Consider the following 18227-nt stretch of genomic DNA (forward strand, 5'->3'; position numbering starts at 1 on the left):
CTGACAGAGCAGACCAACCGCTGGCTTGCGCCGCTGAGCCTCCAACCGGGCATGGTCGTGTGTGACAACGGCCGTAACCTGGTGGCGGCTCTGCAGCTCGGCAGCCTCACGCACGTGCCATGCCTGGCCCATGTCTTTAATTTGGTGGTTCAGCGCTTTCTGAAAAGCTACCCACACTTGTCATACCTGCTCGGAAAGGTGCGCCGGGTCAGCGCACATTTCCGCAACTCCAAGACGGACACTGCCACCCTGCGGACCCTGCAACATCGGTTTCATCTGCCAGTGCACCGACTGCTGTGCGACGTGCCGACACAGTGGAACTCTACGCTCCACATGTTGGCCAGGTTCTATGAGCAGCGTAGAGCTATTGCGGAATACCAACTCCAACATGGGCGGCGTAGTGGGAGTCAGCCTCCTGAATTATTTACAGAAGAGTGGGCCTGGTTGGCAGCCATCTGCCAGGTCCATGGAAACTTTGAGGAGTCTACCCAGATGCTGAGCGGGGATGCTGCAATCATTAGCATCACCATTCCTCTGCTATGCCTCTTGAGAAGTTCTCTGCAAAGCATAAAGGCAGACGCTTTGCACTTGGAAATGGAGGAGGCGGAAGACAGTATGTCACTGGATAGTCAGAGCACCCTCCTGTCTATATCTCAGTGCGTTGAGGAGGAGGAGGAGGGGGAAGAGACAGCTTGGCCCACTGCTGAGGGTACACATGCTGCTTGCCTGTCATCCTTTCAGCGTGTATGGCCAGAGGAGGAGGAGGGGGAGGAGCATGAGGAGGAGGGGGAAGAGACAGCTTGGCCCACTGCTGAGGGTACACATGCTGCTTGCCTGTCATCCTTTCAGCGTGTATGGCCAGAGGAGGAGGAGGAGGAGGAGGATCCTGAAAGTGATCTTCCGAGTGAGGATAGCCATGTGTTGCGTACAGGTACCCTGGCACACATGGCTGCCTTCATGTTAGGAAGCCTTTCTCGTGACCCTCGCGTTACACGCATTCTGGCCACTACGGATTACTGGGTGTACACACTGCTCGACCCACGGTATAAGGAGAACCTTTCCACTCTCATTCCCGAAGAGGAAAGGGGTTCGAGAATGATGCTATACCACAGGGCGCTGGTGGACAAACTGATGGTAAACTTCCGACAGCGCTAGTGGCCGAAGGCGCATTTCCGCGGGCCAGGTAGCAGGGGAGGCGCAGAGATCAGGCAGCATGTACAGCGCAGGCAGGGGAACTTTCTCCAAGGCCTTTGCCAGCTTTCTGGCTCCCCAGCAAGACTGTGTCACCGGTCCTCAGTCGAGGCTGAGTTGGCGGGAGCACTGTAAAAGGATGGTGAGGGAGTACGTAGCCGATCGCACGACCGTCCTCGGTGACGCCTCTGCCCCCTACAACTACTGGGTGTTGAAGCTGGACACGTGGCCTGAACTCGCGCTGTATGCCCTGGAGGTGCTTGCTTGTCCTGCGGCTAGCGTCTTGTCAGAGAGTGTGTTTAGTGTGGCTGGGGGAATCATCACGGATAAGCGTACCCACCTGTCAACCGACAGTGCCGACAGGCTTACACTCATCAAGATGAACAAAGCCTGGATTTCCCCAGACTTCTCTTCTGCACCAGCGGACAGCAGCGATACCTAAGCAATACGTAGGCTGCACCCGCGGATGGAAGCATCGTTCTCTATCACCATCAAAAACGGGGACCTTTTTGCTTCATCAATCTGTGTATAATATTCCTCCTCCTCCTCCTGCTCCTCCTCCTGAAACCTCACATAATCACGCCGAACGGGCAATTTTTCTTAGGCCCACAAGGCTCAGTCATATAATTTTTCTAAAGAATTTTTATACGCTTCAATGCTCATTAAAGTGTTGAAACTTTCACCTCAACCAATTTTTATTTTAACTGGGCTGCCTCCAGGCCTAGTTACCAATTAAGCCACATTAACCAAAGCGATTAATGGATTTCACCTGCCCTCTTGGTTGGGCATGGGCAATTTTTCTCAGGTACATTAGTACTGTTGGTACACCAATTTTTGGGGGCCCTCGCCTACAGTGTAATCAAATGAATTTTTAGCCCACCTGCATTACAGCTGACGTTACATCAGCTGTGTTGGGCACTGCAATGGGATATATTTATGTACCGCCGGTGGCTTCCTGGCACCCACCCATGCTGTGGGTCCACAGGGAGTTGTAACTGCATGTGTCTACTTCAAAAGAACCCCAGTCTGACTGGGGCATGCAGTGTGGGCCGACGCCCACCTGCATTAAGCACGACATTACCTCAGCTGTGTTGGGCACTGCAATGGGATATATTTATGTACCGCCGCTGGCTTCCTGGCACCCACCCATGCTGTCGGTCCACAGGGAGTTGTAACTGCATGTGTCTACTTCTAAAGAACCCCAGTCTGACTGGGGCATGCAGTGTGGGCCGAAGCCCACCTGCATTTAATCGGACGTTACCTCAGCTGTGATGGGCACTGCAATGGGATACATTAATGTACAGCCGGTGGGTTCCAGGGAGCTACCCATGCTGTGCGTGCACACGGAATTCCCATTGCGGAGTTGTACCTGCCTGTGACTATTTATAAAAAAACGCGGTCTGACTGGGGCATGCAGACACCTTGACAGAATGAATAGTGTGTGGCACATAGGTTCCCCATTGCTATGCCCACGTGTGTAGCTCCTGATGGAGGTGGCACAGGATTGTAGTTCTCATTGCTTCTGTACAGCATTGTGGGCTATCGCCCCGCCCGTTTTAAAGAGGGTCGCTGCCTAGCTGTGCCAACCCTCTGCAGTGTGTGCCTGCGGTTCCTCCTCATGGCAGACGCACTTATAAATAGACATGAGTGTGGCGTGGCATGAGGGCAGCTGAAGGCTGTGTAGGGACAGTTTGGTGTGCGCTGTGGACACTAGGTCGTGCGGGGGGGTTGGGTAGCATGTAACCCAGGAGAAGTGGCAGCGGAGTGTCATGCAGGCAGTGATTGTGCTTTGTTGGAGGTAGTGTGGTGCTTAGCTAAGGTATGCATTGCTAATGGGGGCTTTTCAGAAGTAAAAGTTGTTGGGAGGGGGGGGGGGCCCACTCTTGCCGGTATTGTGGCTTAATAGTGGGACCTGGGAACTTGAGATGCAGCCCAACATGTAGCCCCTCGCCTGCCCTATCCGTTGCTGTGTCGTTCCCATCACTTTCTTGAATTGCCCAGATTTTCACAAATGAAAACCTTAGCGAGCATCGGCGATATACAAAAATGCTCGGGTTGCCCATTGACTTCAATGGGGTTCGTTACTCGAAACGAACCCTCGAGCATCACGATAATTTCGTCCCGAGTAACGAGCACCCGAGCATTTTGGTGCTCGCTCATCTCTAATAGGCATCATGGAAACTTAATGGAATGATACACATGATTGTAATACAAGGCTTAAAGGGTAAACTTATTTAGAAGAAACAGACCTAAAAAAAAGGTCATATGTTAGGAAAACATTCATCTCTGCAGAGATTCAAGCTTCAGAGTATGGTAGTTCTTTAGAAACTGTTTGGGCATTTACTATAGGTGCCTGGACAAGCAGAATATATTAATGAACTCTTTCTACATCAGTTGGCCAAGCTCTCAAAAAAGCATGACATAGTGATCATGGGAGATTTTAACTATCCAGACATTTGTTGGGAATCTCTCTCAGATAATAGTAATAGATTTAACAAATTCTAATCCGCTCTTACTGACAACTTTATTTTCCAAAACGAAGAAAATTCACGAGAGCTTGGACTTGTAAAAATGACTTCTCTGCTTTATTGAAAAAAGTGCTAAATACATCAAAGTTACTGTATGCTCATGGAGAACGCATTTCGATCTCACCCTAGATCTTGTTCACTTCATTCCCATAATGCAATACGTGCCCTTAACCCTTTCCAATCCACTGTCTGACCTCTGAAGACATCATGATTTAAGGCTGTACAGCTATGATGTTGCAAGACATCCATCAGGGTTCTCTTACTGTATATTGCTAGCCTCTCTGCTGTTGGAGCCTATCCAACGTGTCACCTCATGCAGTACTGGCTTTAGCCAGCAGATAGCGCCGTTCTATAATGGCAGAAAAAGAGTAAGCCCCCTAGGAAAACCACAATACAAATTAGATTGGAAAGGGTTAAACCAGTCATCATTAAATCTTCACCTGATGATTAACCCCTTTCTTGCTAAAGAAAGATGTGTACAGACATAGATCTGTTGCTCCCTCACTAGACCATAAGTCATGCACACATTTTATCCCTGATAGATTACAATTCTAACACTGGTAAATAAATGAGTTAACAAAGTTTCCAGAATAATCCACTTTTTCACATATATTATTTGGATAATTCATTGCTTTATACAAGTGTTAATATACTATTTAACTCCATACTCCCTATTGAGTATTTTAAATGTTTTAAATCAATACAAAAAAACAAAACTTCACAAGTTACCATAGAGTTAGCATGGTTAAAAATGGCTATCCCTATGCTTGCACAGAATAACACATGTAACCTATGCCATCCTTTTATTAACTTGCAATGCATATATTATTCCCTTATTCAGACAATTGCGGTTTTCAATATGCTCCAGGCATTATTTAAATATTTCATGTATGCATAATGACATTTTACCTATTGTTTCTTAAATAATTCTTATCTTAAGGAATACATATCATTTCCTTATGAAGAGAAAAAAAATATCAATAAATATGTGACAAATCTGTTTTCTTATTTTTCTTTAATTGTTCATTTAATTGTTTATTATTTTCCAAAAGGTGGAAGAGAAAACCAAGGGATCTGCTATCTAGGACCTTATTCTTACCAACAACGAGGAACTGGTTGAGGAAGGAAGGGCGGCTGGGGCTTTAGGAGTCAGTGATCATGCTATTCTTGAATTTTGGATGAAAAGTGGAGGAAGACCTGAAAAAACTGAGACCTCAAGGTTGGATTTCAGAAAGGAACATTTTAATGAACTCAGAAAGAGGGTAGGAAGAATCCAATGGTTGGATGTTTTTAAGGACAGAAATGTCCAAAAGGTTGGGAAATATTGCGAAATGAGATTCTCAAAGCACAATCATTAACAATCCCTAAAAGAGGGAAGAATGGAAAGCATTTAAAGAAACCAAGATGGATGAACACAGAACTTGCACACATGTTAAAAACAAAGAAAAATATGTTTATCAAATGGAAAGAGGGGAGAATATCTAAAGAAGAATATAATGTGGTTTGCAGAAACTGTAGGGCAAGTGTAGGGCAAAGCATAATAATGAATTGAGGCTTTCTACAGAGGTCAAAAGCATTTTAAAAAATGATTTGGGGGGTTATGTCAAAAGCAAAAGAAAAGTCAAACATGCTATTGGATGCTTACAATATTAAAATAGTGACTTGGTTAAGGATGATGTTGAGAAGGCCGAACCTTTAAATTCCTATTTTGTATCTGTTTTCTCTCAAAAAGTAGATGGAACATCAACTTATTTTCCCTGCGCTATTGGGGGAATAAAATAATTCATGCTATCTAAAAGCAGAGAGATGGTGAGGGAACATTTAACTAACTTAAATGAATAAAGTCTCAAGGTCCAGATGAATTACATCCTAAGATACTAAAGGAAGCAGCGGAGGTAATTGTTGAACCACTCGCCATGATCTTTGAAAACTCCTGGAGAACAGGTGAAGTACCAGAAGATTAAAAAAGGGCAAATGTTGTCCCCAACATCAAAAAGGGAAGAAGGTGGATCTAAGAAACTACAGGCCTGTGAGCCTGACTTCTATACCAGGAAAAATCTTGGAACAAATGATTAAACAGCATGTATGCAAGTACTTAGATAAAAATTGAGCAATTAGCCAGAACCAGCATTGGTTTGTAATGGACAAGTCATGCCAGACAAATCTAATTTCCTTCTATGACAGAATCACCAACTGGGTTGATCAGGGAAATGTGGTGGATATAGTATATCTAGACTTAAGTAAAGCATTTGACAAAGTATCTCATACAATACTTATTGAAAAAATGACCAAATATGGGATTGACAAGGCAACTGTTAGGTGGATTCACAACTGGCTGAGTGATCGGCCTCAAAGAGTGGACATAAATGGCTGCACATCCAAGGGGAAGAATGTATTAAGTGGGGTACCATAAGGTTCTGTCCTAGGGCCAGTGTTGAACATTTTTTATAAAAAAGTTAAACAGTGGGCGTCGACTAACAGAATAGTATTTACCAAAGAGAAATGCAAAGTCCTACATCTGGGCAAGAAAAATGAAAAAAGGCTCATACAGAATGGGAGGAAGGGGGCTAAGCAGCAGCACATGTGAAAAAGACTTGGTATATTAATAGATCGTAGACTGAACATGAGTCAATAGTGTGATACAGCAGCCAAAAACAATTCTGGGGTGTATTAGGAGAAGCATAGAGTATAGATCATGTGAGGTCATTATCCCCCTCTACTCCTCCCTAGTCAGACATTATCTGGAATATCGTGTCCAGTTCTGGGCACCCCACTTTAAAAAAGACATCGACAAACTGGAGCAAGTTCAGTGAAGAGTTCCCAAGATGGTGAGCTGTCTGTAAATCATGAGGAACAGTTAAAGGATCTGGGAACGTTTAGCTTGCAAAAAAAGGAGTCCGAAAGGAGACTTAATAGCTATCTACAAATATCTGAAGGGCTGTCACAGTGCAGATGGATCAGCCCTATTCTCATTTGCACAAGGAAAGACTAGAATCAATGGGATGAAACTGAAAGGGAGGAGACACAAATTAGATATTAGAAAAAACTTTCTGACAGTAAGGGTGATCAATGAGTGGAACAGGTTCCCACAAGAGGTTGTGGGTTCTCCTTCAATGGAAGTGTTCAAACAAAGGCTGAACAATTATCTGTATGGGATGATTTAGTAAATCCTGCACTGAGCAGAGGTTGGACCCGATGACCCTGGAAGTCCCTTCCAACTCTTCTATTCTATGATTCTATGCGAAACTCATATGTCAGCTTCGAGGTGCGCACAAAGATAGGACATGTCCTATCTTTTCTGTGTGCTTTCCATAGGCTCCTATGGGAGCCCTGAAAGCACACAGCATGCACCTTGGATCATGTGATCTTTACAGCACTATAGCCGGGACTACTTCTCATGGCTATAGTGCGTGAAGACAGCGCTCATCTTAACGAGACTTATGGTGCACTTTGATAATGACAACTCTATTCATATATATATTTGACTGCATAGACTCCCAAAAATTTGTAAAATATTACAATAAGGACTAGAGATGAGCGAACGTGTTCTTCCGAGCTTGATATTCGTGCGAATATTAGGGTGTTCGGGATGTTCGTTATTCGTAACGAACACCATGCGGTGTTCTGGTTACTTTCACTTCCTTTCCTGAGACGTTAGCGCGCTTTTTTTGGCCAATTGAAAGACAGGGAAGGCATTACAACTTCCCCCTGTGACGTTCAAGCCCTATACCACCCCCCTGCTGTGAGTGGCTGGGAAGATCAGGTGTCACCCGAACATAAAAGTCGGCCCCTCCCGCGGTTCGGCTCAGATGCCGTGTGAGTTAGATGAGGGACAGTGCTGTTTGTACCGGAGCTGCTGTAGGGAAAGAATTGCTAGTTAGTGTAGGCTTCAAGACCCCCCAAAGGTCCTTATTAGGGCCACTGATAGCTGTGTGTTGGCTGCTGTTAGCAGTGCCATTTTTTTTTTCTCAAAATCGGCTCTGCAGAGCGTTGCACCCGGCATTAGGGACAGAAGTGCTGCATAGGCAGGGAGAGTGTTAGGAGTGATTGTAGCCTTCAAGAACCTCAACGGTCCTTTCTAGGGCCATATTTATCCGTGTGCAGTACTGTCCAGGCTGCTGTTAGCTGTGCTGCATTTTTTTTTGCTTCTCAAAATCGCCTCTGCAGAGCATTCCACCCTCCATTGATACTGCAGGGAAAGAATTGTATAGGCAGGGCCACAACACAGTTATTATTCATTGAATATACGCAGTGCTGCCTTTTGCTTGTAAAACAAGTGAAAATAATTCTATTTGTCCTGCCTCTGTCCGTCCTAACGCCGGTGGACACGTGTCGGCTGCGTGTGCAACCTGTAAAAATCATACGCACCCAGCTACGTTTTACTCCTGGCTTCGCCATTTGCTTTCCTTAATTGGGAAAAAAAATACCTGCTCTGCCACAGTTAATAACTCTGCTACCCTCACGTTCTGTGACACATTAGCAGGAAAACAGCACAGTTATTAAACTTCTCATGTTCATAGAATATACGCAGTGCTGCCTTTTGGTGCAAAAAAACGGAAAATAATTCTATTTGTCCTGCCTCTGTCCGTCCTAACGCCGGTGGACACGTGTCGGCTGCGTGTGCAACCTGTAAAAATCATACGCACCCAGCTACGTTTTACTCCTGGCTTCGCCATTTAGCAAGAAAACAGCACAGTTATTAAACTTAGATTATTCATTCACTAGAGGCAGTGGGGCCTTTCGTTTTCAAAAAAGGGAAAAAATTATATTTGGAATGCAGTCTTGCGCCAATTTATTAGCTGCCTGTGAAATCAAATCACTGGTAATACAGCATGCTGAGGGGTAGGGGTAGGCCTAGAGGACGTGGACGCGGCCGAGGACGCGGAGGGCCAAGTCAGGGTGTGGGCACAGGCCAAGCTCCTGATCCAGATGTGTCGCAGCCGACTGCTGCGCGATTAGGAGAGAGGCACGTTTCTGGTGTCCCCACATTCATCGCCCAATTAATGGGTCCACGCGGGAGATGGTTATTAGAAAATGAGCAGTGTGAGCAGGTCCTGTCCTGGATGGCAGAAAGTGCTTCGAGCAACCTATCGTCTACCCGCAGTTCTGCGCCGTCCACTGCTGCCAATCCGAATCTTCTGTCTGCTCCTCCTCCTTCCTCCCAGCCTCCTCACTCCACTACAATAACACCTGCCCAGGAGCGGGAACACTCCCAGGAACTGTTCTCGGGCCCCTGCTTAGATTGGGCAGCAGCGGTTCCTCTCCCACCAGAGGAGTTTATCGTCACTGATGCCCAACCATTCGAAAGTTCCCGGGGTCCGGGGGAAGAGGCTGGGGACTTCCGCCAACTGTCTCAACAACTTTCTGTGGGTGAGGAGGACGATGACGATCAGACACAGTTGTCTTGCAGTGAGGTAGTAGTAAGGGCAGTAAGTCCGAGGGAGCAGCGCACAGAGGATTCGGAGGAAGAGCAGCAGGACGATGAGGTGACTGACCCCACCTGGTGTGCAACGCCTACACAGGACAGGTCTTCAGACGGGGAGGCACGGGCAGCTGCAGGGCAGGTTGCAAGAGGCAGTGCGGTGGCCAGGGGTAGAGGCAGGGCCAGACCGAATAATCCACCAAGTGTTTCCCAAAGCGCCCCCTCGCGCCATGCCACCCTGCAGAGGCCGAGGTGCTCTAAGGTCTGGCAGTTTTTCACAGAGACGCCTGACGACCGACGAACAGTGGTGTGCAACCTTTGTCGCGCAAAGCTCAGCCGGGGAGCCAACACCAACAGCCTCACCACCACCACCATGCGCAGACATATGATGGCCAAGCACCCCGCAAGGTGGGACGAAGGCCGTTCAGCGCCTCCGGTTTGCACCCCTGCCTCTCCCCCTGTGCCCCAACCTGCCACTGAGATGCAACCCCCCTCTCAGGACACAGGCACTACCGTCTCCTGGCCTGCACCCACACCCTCACCTCCGCTGTCCTCGGCCCCATCCAGCAGTGTAGTTCAGCGAACCGTCCAGCCGTCGCTTGCGCAACTGTTGGAGTGCAAGTACGCCGCCACGCACCCGCACGCTCAAACGTTAACCGTCCGCATAGCAAAATTCATCAGCCTTGAGATGCTGCCGTATAGGGTTGTGGAAACGGAGTCCTTCAAAAGTATCATGGAGGCGGCGGCCCCGCGCTACTCAGTTCCCAGTCGCCACTACTTTTCCCGATGTGCCGTCCCAGCCCTGCACGACCACGTCTCCCGCAACATTGTACGCGCCCTCACCAACGCGGTTACTGCCACGGTCCACTTAACTACGGACACGTGGACAAGCACAGGCGGGCAGGGCCACTACATCTCCCTGACGGCACATTGGGTGAATTTAGTGGAGGCTGGGACAGAGTCAGAGCCTAGGACCGCTCACGTCCTACCCACCCCCAGAATTGCGGGCCCCAGCTCGGTGGTGGTATCTGCGGAGGTGTATGCTTCCTCCACTAAAGCACCCTCCTCCTCCTCCTCCTCCTCTGTCTCGCAATCAAGATGTGTTAGCAGCAGCATGTCGCCAGCAGTCGGTGTCGCGCGGTGTGGCAGCACAGCGGTGGGCAAGCGTCAGCAGGCCGTGCTGAAACTACTCAGCTTAGGCGATAAGAGGCACACGGCCCACGAACTGCTGCAGGGTCTGACACAGCAGACCGACCGCTGGCTTGCGCCGCTGAGCCTCCAACCGGGCATGGTCGTGTGTGACAACGGCCGTAACCTGGTGGCGGCTCTGCAGCTCGGCAGCCTCACGCACGTGCCATGCCTGGCCCACGTCTTTAATTTGGTGGTTCAGCGGTTTCTGAAAAGCTACCCACGCTTGTCAGACCTGCTCGTAAAGGCGCGCCGGCTCTGCGCACATTTTCGCAAGTCCCACACGGACGCTGCCACCCTGCGCACCCTGCAACATCACTTTAAGCTGCCAGTGCACCGACTGCTGTGCGACGTGCCCACACGGTGGAACTCTACGCTCCACATGTTGGCCAGGCTCTATGAACAACGTAGAGCTATAGTCGAATACCAACTCCAACATGGGCGTCGCAGTGGGAGTCAGCCTCCTCAATTCCTTTCAGAAGAGTGGGCCTGGTTGGCAGACATCTGCCATGTCCTTGGTAATTTTGAGGAGTCTACCCAGGTGGTGAGCGGCGATGCTACAATCATTAGCGTCACCATTCCTCTGCTATGCATCTTGAGAAATTCCCTGCAAACCATAAAGGCAGCTGCTTTGCGCTCGGAAACGGGGGCGGGGGAAGACAGTATGCCGCTGGATAGTCAGGGCACCCTCCTGTCTATTTCTCAGCGCGTACAGGAGGAGGGAGGAGGAGGAGGAGCATGAGGAGGATGAGGAGGAGGGGGAAGAGACAGCTTGGGCCGCTGCTGACGGTACACCGGCTGATTGCCTGTCATCCTTTCAGCGTGTATGGCCTGAGGAGGAGGAGGAGGAGGAGGATCCTGATAGTGATCTTCCTAGTGAAGACAGCCATGTGTTGCGTACAGGTACCCTGGCACACATGGCTGACTTCATGTTAGGATGCCTTTCTCGTGACCCTCGCGTTGCACGCATTCTGGCCACGACGGATTACTGGGTGTACACACTGCTCGATCCACGGTATAAGGAGAACCTGCCCACTCTGATTCCCGAAGAGGAAAGGGGTTCGAGAGTGTTGCTATACCACAGGACCCTTGCGGACAAGCTGATGGTAAAATTCCCAGCCGACAGCGCTAGTGGCAGAAGGCGCAGTACCGAGGGCAAGGTAGCAGGGGATGTGCGTAGATCGAGCAGCATGTACATCCCAGGCAGTGCAACAGTCTTTAAGGGCCTGGCCAGCTTTATGGCTCCCCACCAAGACTGTGTCACCGCTCCCCAGTCACGGCTGAGTCGGCGGGAGCACTGTAAAAGGATGGTGAGGGAGTACGTAGCGGATCGCACGACCATCCTTGGTGACGCCTCTGCCCCCTACAACTACTGGGTGTCGAAGCTGGACACGTGGCCTGAACTAGCGCTGTATGCCCTGGAGGTGCTTGCTTGTCCTGCGGCTAGCGTCTTGTCGGAGAGGGTGTTTAGTGCGGCTGGGGGAATCATCACAGATAAGCGTAGCCGCTTGTCAACCGACAGTGCCGACAGGCTAACACTCATCAAGATGAACAAAGGCTGGTTTTCCCCAGACTTCTGTTTTCCACCAGCGGACAGCAGCGATACGTAAGCAATACGTAGGCTGCACCCGCGGATGGAAGCTACGTTCTCTCTCACCATCCAAAACGGGGACATTTCTGCTTCATCAATCTGTGTCTAATATTCCTCCTCCTCCTCCTGCTCCTCCTCCTGAAACCTCACGTAATCACGCTGAACGGGCAATTTTTCTTAGGGCCACAAGGCTCACTCAAATAATTTTTCTGAACAATTTTTATAAGTTTCAATGCGCTTAAAAGCGTTGGAACTGTAACTTGAACCAATTTTTCGTTACACTGGGCTGCCTCCAGGCCTAGTTACCACTTAAGCCACATTAACCAAAGCGATTAATGGGTTTCACCTGCCCTCTTGGCTGGCCATGGCCAATTTTTGGGATGTACATTAGTACTGTTGATACAGCAATTTTTGTGGGCCCTCGCCTACAGTGTAATCAAATTAATTTTTAGCCCACCTGCATTCCAGCTGACATTACCTCAGCTGTGTTGGGCAATGCAATGGGATATTTTTGTGTACCGCCGGTGGGTTCCAGGGAGCCACCCATGTTGTAGGTGCACACAGAGTTTTTAACACATCTGTACACTTGTAAAGAACCCCAGTCTGACTGGGGCATGCAGTGTGGGCCGAAGCCCACCTGTATTACGCACGACATTACTACCTCAGCTGTGTTGGGCAATGCAATGGGATATTTCTATGTACCGCCGGTGGCTTCCTGGCACCCACCCATGCTGTCGGTCCACAGGGACTTCACAATAGGGAGTTGTACCTGCCTGTGTCTATGAATTAAAAAGCCCGGTCTAACTGGGGCATGCAGACACCTTGACAGAATGAATAGTGTGTGGCACATAGGTTCCCCATTGCTATGCCTACGTGTGCAGCTCCTGATGGCGGTGGCACAGGATTCTATTTCTCATTGCTTCTGTACAGCGTTGTGGGCTATCGACCCGCCACTTTTAAAGAGGGTCGCTGCCTAGCCGTGCCAACCCTCTGCAGTGTGTGCCTGCGGTTCCTCCTCATGGCAGACGCACTTCTAAATAGACATGAGGGTGGTGTGGCATGAGGGCAGCTGAAGGCTGCGCAGGGACACTTTGGTGTGCGCTGTGGGGGGGAGGGGGGGGCGGTTGGTCAGCATGTAACCCAGGAGAAGTGGCAGCGGAGTGTCATCCAGGCAGTGATTGTGCTTTGTTGTAGCTAGTGTGGTGCTTAGCAAAGGTATGCCATGCTAATGAGGGCTTTTCAGAAGTAAAAGTTGTTGGGAGGGGGGGGGCCCACTCTTGCCGGTATTGTGGCTTAATAGTGGGACCTGTGAACTTGAGATGCAGCCCAACATGTAGCCCCTCGCCTGCCCTATCCGTTTCTGTGTCATTCCCATCACTTTCTTGAATTGCCCAGATTTTCACACATGAAAACCTTAGCGAGCATCGGCGAAATACAAAAATGCTCTGGTCGCCCATTGACTTCAATGGGGTTCGTTGTTCGAAACGAACCCTCGAGCATCGCGGGAAGTTCGTTCCGAATAACGAGCACCCGAACATTTTGGTGTTCGCTCATCTCTAATAAGGACCATGGACATCTAGTGTAATCCAATACATATCCTCACACCATTCAATATCTGTTGTCCATGTTTGTTGATGAATTAGATGTGACCAAGTCTATTTCTGCAATAAAAGGGTGGCCTGGAGGTTTGGCTAGAGATTTATGTACTTTCGGCAAAAAGTAAAAATAGGAAATAGATGGGAGCCAAGTTCTAAGAAAATCCTTTTCCATTGAAGTTAAAACCAGAGTTGTATACCGAACATTAATTAAAAGATCCCTCATTTTTGTGTATTCAATTGTGGGGTCATCATTTAACTTATTACAATATTACTAGAGATGAGCGAGCACCAAAATGCTCTGGTGCTCGTTACTCGGGTCGAACTTTCCGCGATGCTCGAGGGTTCGTTTCGAGTAACGAACCCCATTGAAGTCAATAGGCGACTCGAGCATTTTTGTATATCGCCAATGCTCGCTAAGGTTTTCATTTGTGAAAATCTGGGCAATTCAAGAAAGTGATGGGAACGACACAGAAACGGATAGGGCAGGCGAGGGGCTACATGTTGGGCTGCATCTCAAGTTCCCAGGTCCCACTATTAAGCCACAATAGCGGCAAGAGTGCCCCCCCCCCCCCCAACAATTTTTACTTCTGAAAAACCCTCATAAGCAAGGCATACCTTAGCTAAGCACCACACTACCTCCAACAAAGCACAATCACTGCCTACATGACACTCCGCTGCCACTTCTCCTAGGTTGCATGCTGCCCAACCCCCCCCCCCCCCCCCCGCACGACCCAGTGTCCACAGCGCACACCAAAGTGTCCCTGCGCAGCCTTCAGCTGCCCTCATGCCACACGCTGGCCTCATAGCCACACCACCCTCATGTCTATTTATAAGTGTGTCTGCCATGAGGAGGAACGGGAGGCACACACTGCAGAGGGTTGGCAGGGCCAGGCAGCGACCCTCTTTAAAAGGGGAGGGGCGATAGCCCACAATGCTGTACAGAAGCAATGAGAACTCCAATCCTGTGCCACCTCCATCAGGAGCTGCAAACGTGGGCATAGCAATGGGGAATCCATGTGCTACACAGTATTCATTCTGTCAAGGTGTCGCATAGCTCAATCCACACTGCAAGGGGAAAGCCGTCAGCGCTCTGTCCCCTACCCAAGTCAGTCAGTGCCTTTGTGCCAGACAGGTCAAACACCGCAATGGGAACTAAGTTTGCACCAACAGCATAGGTGGGTCCTAGGAAACCCAAGACATGAACAAAAAATTGATCTGAGCGGCCAAACATGGCAGACTTGCACCGCTCCCACGGCATAGGCCTCGGCCCACAGATTCAGCAATCCTAGGCTGGAAGCGGACTTTCCCTGCACCCAGGACATAGGCCTCTGCACAAACCCTTAGCAATCGCGTGCCTACAGCGGACTCCAATCCTAGCGTAGCTGTGCATGTCTCATTAGCGCTGTATTGATCCTGTAGTTTGTCCCAATGCAGTGCCCCGGATAATAGTGCTAATGTCAGATTAAATACAGCTGGACTTTGGCCCACACTGCATGCCCCAGTCCGACCGAGCTGCAGAGCCGCCACCAGGTTACGACCGTTGTCACACACGACCATGCCCGGTTGGAGGCTCAGCGACGAAAGCCAGCGGTCAGTCTTCTCTGTCAGACCCTGCAGCAGTTCGTGGGCCGTGTGCCTCTTCTCTCCTAAGCTGTGCAGTTTCAGCACGGCCTGCTGACGCTTGGCCACCGCTGTTCTGCCACGCCGCGCGACACCGACTGCTGGCGACGTGCTGCTGCTGACACATCTTGATTGTGAGACAGAGGTTGCGTAGGAGGAGGAGGAGGAGGGTGGTTTAGTGGAGGAAGCATACACCGCCGCAGATACCAGCACCGAGCTGGGGCCCGCAATTCTGGGGGTGGGTAGGACGTGAGCGGTCCTAGGCTCTGACTCGGTCCCAGCCTCCACTAAATTCACCCAATGTGCCGTCAGGGAGATATAGTGGCCCTGCCCGCCTGTGCTTGTCCACGTGTCCGTTGTTAAGTGGACCTTGGCAGTAACCGCGTTGGTGAGGGCGCGTACAATGTTGCGGGAGACGTGGTCGTGCAGGGCTGGGATGGCACATCGGGAAAAGTAGTGGCGACTGGGAACCGAGTAGCGCGAGGCCGCCGCCGCCATCATGTTTTTGAAAGCCTCTCTTTCCACAAGCCTATACGGCAGCATCTCCAGGCTGATCAATTTGGCTATGTGCACGTTTAACTCTTGAGCGTGCGGGTGCGTGGCGGCGTACTTGCGCTTGCGCTTAAACAGTTGCGCTAGCGACGGCTGGACGCTGCGCTGAGAGACATTGCTGGATGGGGCCGAGGACAGCGGAGGTGAGCGTGTGGGTGCAGGCCGGGAGACGGTCGTGCCTGCGTCCTGAGAGGGGGGTTGGATCTCAGTGGCAGGTTGGGGCACAGGGGGAGAGGCAGTGGTGCAAACCGGAGGTGGTGAACGGCCTTCGTCCCACCTTGTGGGGTGCCTGGCCATCATATGCCTGCGCATGCTGGTGGTGGTGAGGCTGGTGGTGGTGGCTCCACGGCTGATCTTGGCGCGACAAACCTTGCACACCACAGTTCGTCGGTCGTCTGCACTCTCAGTGAAAAACTGCCAGACCTTTGAGCACCTCGGCCTCTGCAGGGTGGCATGGCGCGAGGGGGTGCTTTGGGAAACGGTGGATTATTCGGTCTGGCCCTGCCTCTACCCCTGGCCACCGCACTGCCTCTTCCAACCTGCCCTGCTGCTGCACTTGCCTCCCCCTCTGAAGACCTGTCCTCAGTAGGCTTAGCAAACCAGGTGGGGTCAGTCACCTCATCGTCCAGCTGCTCTTCCTCCGAATCCTCTGTGCGCTCCTCCCTCGGACTTACTCCAATTACTACTACCTGAGTGATAGACAACTGTGTCTCATCGTCATCGTCCTCCTCACCCACTGAAAGCTCTTGAGACAGTTGCCGGAAGTCCCCAGCCTCATCCCACGGACCCCGGGAACTTTCCAAAGGTTGGGCATCGGTCACGACAAACTCCTCTGGTGGGATAGGAACCATTGCTGCCCATTCTGGGCAGGGGCCCGAGAACAGTTCCTGGGAGTCTGCCTGCTTCTCAGAATGTGTCATTGTAATGGAGTGAGGAGGCTGGGAGGAAGGAGGAGCAGCAGCCAGAGGATTCAGATTTGCAGCAGTGGACGGCATAGAACTCTGGGTGCTCGATAGATTGCTGGATGCACTTTCTGCCATCCACGACAGGACCTGCTCACAATGCTCATTTTCTAACAAAGGTCTACCGCGTGGACCCATTAATTGTGAGATGAATCTGGGGACGCCAGAAACGTGCCTCTCTCCTAATCCCGCAGCAGTCGGCTGCGATACACCTGGATCAGGAGCTCGGCCGGTGCCCACACCCTGACTTGGGCCTCTGCGTCCTCGCCCGCGTCCATGTCCTCTAGGCCTACCCCTACCCCTCAGCATGGTGTATTACCAGTAGTGCAGAAACAGAACGCTGCAATTAAATGTGCCGCTTATTGGCCTGTGGTTGGAGGCTGACTTTGCTTACGGAACGCACAGCAGAGCCAGGAAAGAGTTTTGCGCAAGCCTGTAGTGAGACGTAGGTGCGTATGACTGAGGTATTGGAATTCACAGTGCAGAAGCAGTCAAGTGTCCAAAGGCCACTAGTAGGCCTTAAGTATTTTGCTTCTATTTTTTTAAAGGCTGAGCTGAGACAGCAGACAGATACTGTAGGCAGCGTATATATGTATACTGTTTCCCTGTGGACGGGATGACGGCGGTGATGTAATGGGCAACGCAGAGCCAGGAAACAATTTGGCGCAAGCCTGCTGTAACACTTAGCTGCGTATTAATTAGGACTACTACCCCCAGCAGACACGCAGTACACTGAAGACGGTCACAGGCAGCCCAAATATAGTATTTTTCCCAAATTTAGGCTCGGCCTGTGCCCACACCCTGACTTGGGCCTCCACGTCCTCGCCCCAGTCCACGTCCTCTAGGCCTACCCCTACCCCTCAGCATGGTGCATTACGAGTAGAGCAGAAACAGAACTCTGTAATTAAATATGCCGCTCATTGGCCTGTGGTTGGAGGCTGACTTTGCTTACGGAGCGCACAGCAGAGCCAGGAACAATTATGCGCAAGCCTGTTGTGAGACCTAGGTGCATATGACTGAGCTACTGTATTTCGCAGCGCAGAACCAGTCAAGTGGCCAAAGGGCAGTGGTAGGCCTTAAGTATTTTGCTTCAATTTTTTAAAATGGTGAGGTGAAAAAGTAGACAGACACCGTATGCAGCGTATATATGTATACTGTTTCCCTGTGGCGGGATGACGGCGATCATGTAACGGGCACAGCAGAGCCAGGAAACAATTATGCGCAAGCCTGCTGTAACACTTAGCTGGGTATTAATTAGCGACTACTACCCCCAGCAGACACGCAGGAAACTGAAGACGGTCACAGGCAGCCCAAATATAGTATTTTTCCCCAATTTTTTTGAAAAAGCCCACTGCCTATATAGCCAGTATACCACTGTCCCTGCCTCACCAGTACTGCTCCTATACTCTGTAAAATTACTGCAGACTGAGGACGCTATGGTCTGCACACCCGATATACAAAAAAAAAAAAGTTGTGCAACACTGCTAAAAGCAGCCTCAACAGTACTGCACACAGTCAGATGTGGCCCTAAGAAGGGCCGTTGGGGTTCTTGAAGATGAATATAACACCTAACAC

Source organism: Eleutherodactylus coqui, chromosome 4 (assembly GCF_035609145.1).
Source record: "Eleutherodactylus coqui strain aEleCoq1 chromosome 4, aEleCoq1.hap1, whole genome shotgun sequence".
Classification (NCBI taxonomy): Eukaryota; Metazoa; Chordata; class Amphibia; order Anura; family Eleutherodactylidae; genus Eleutherodactylus; species Eleutherodactylus coqui.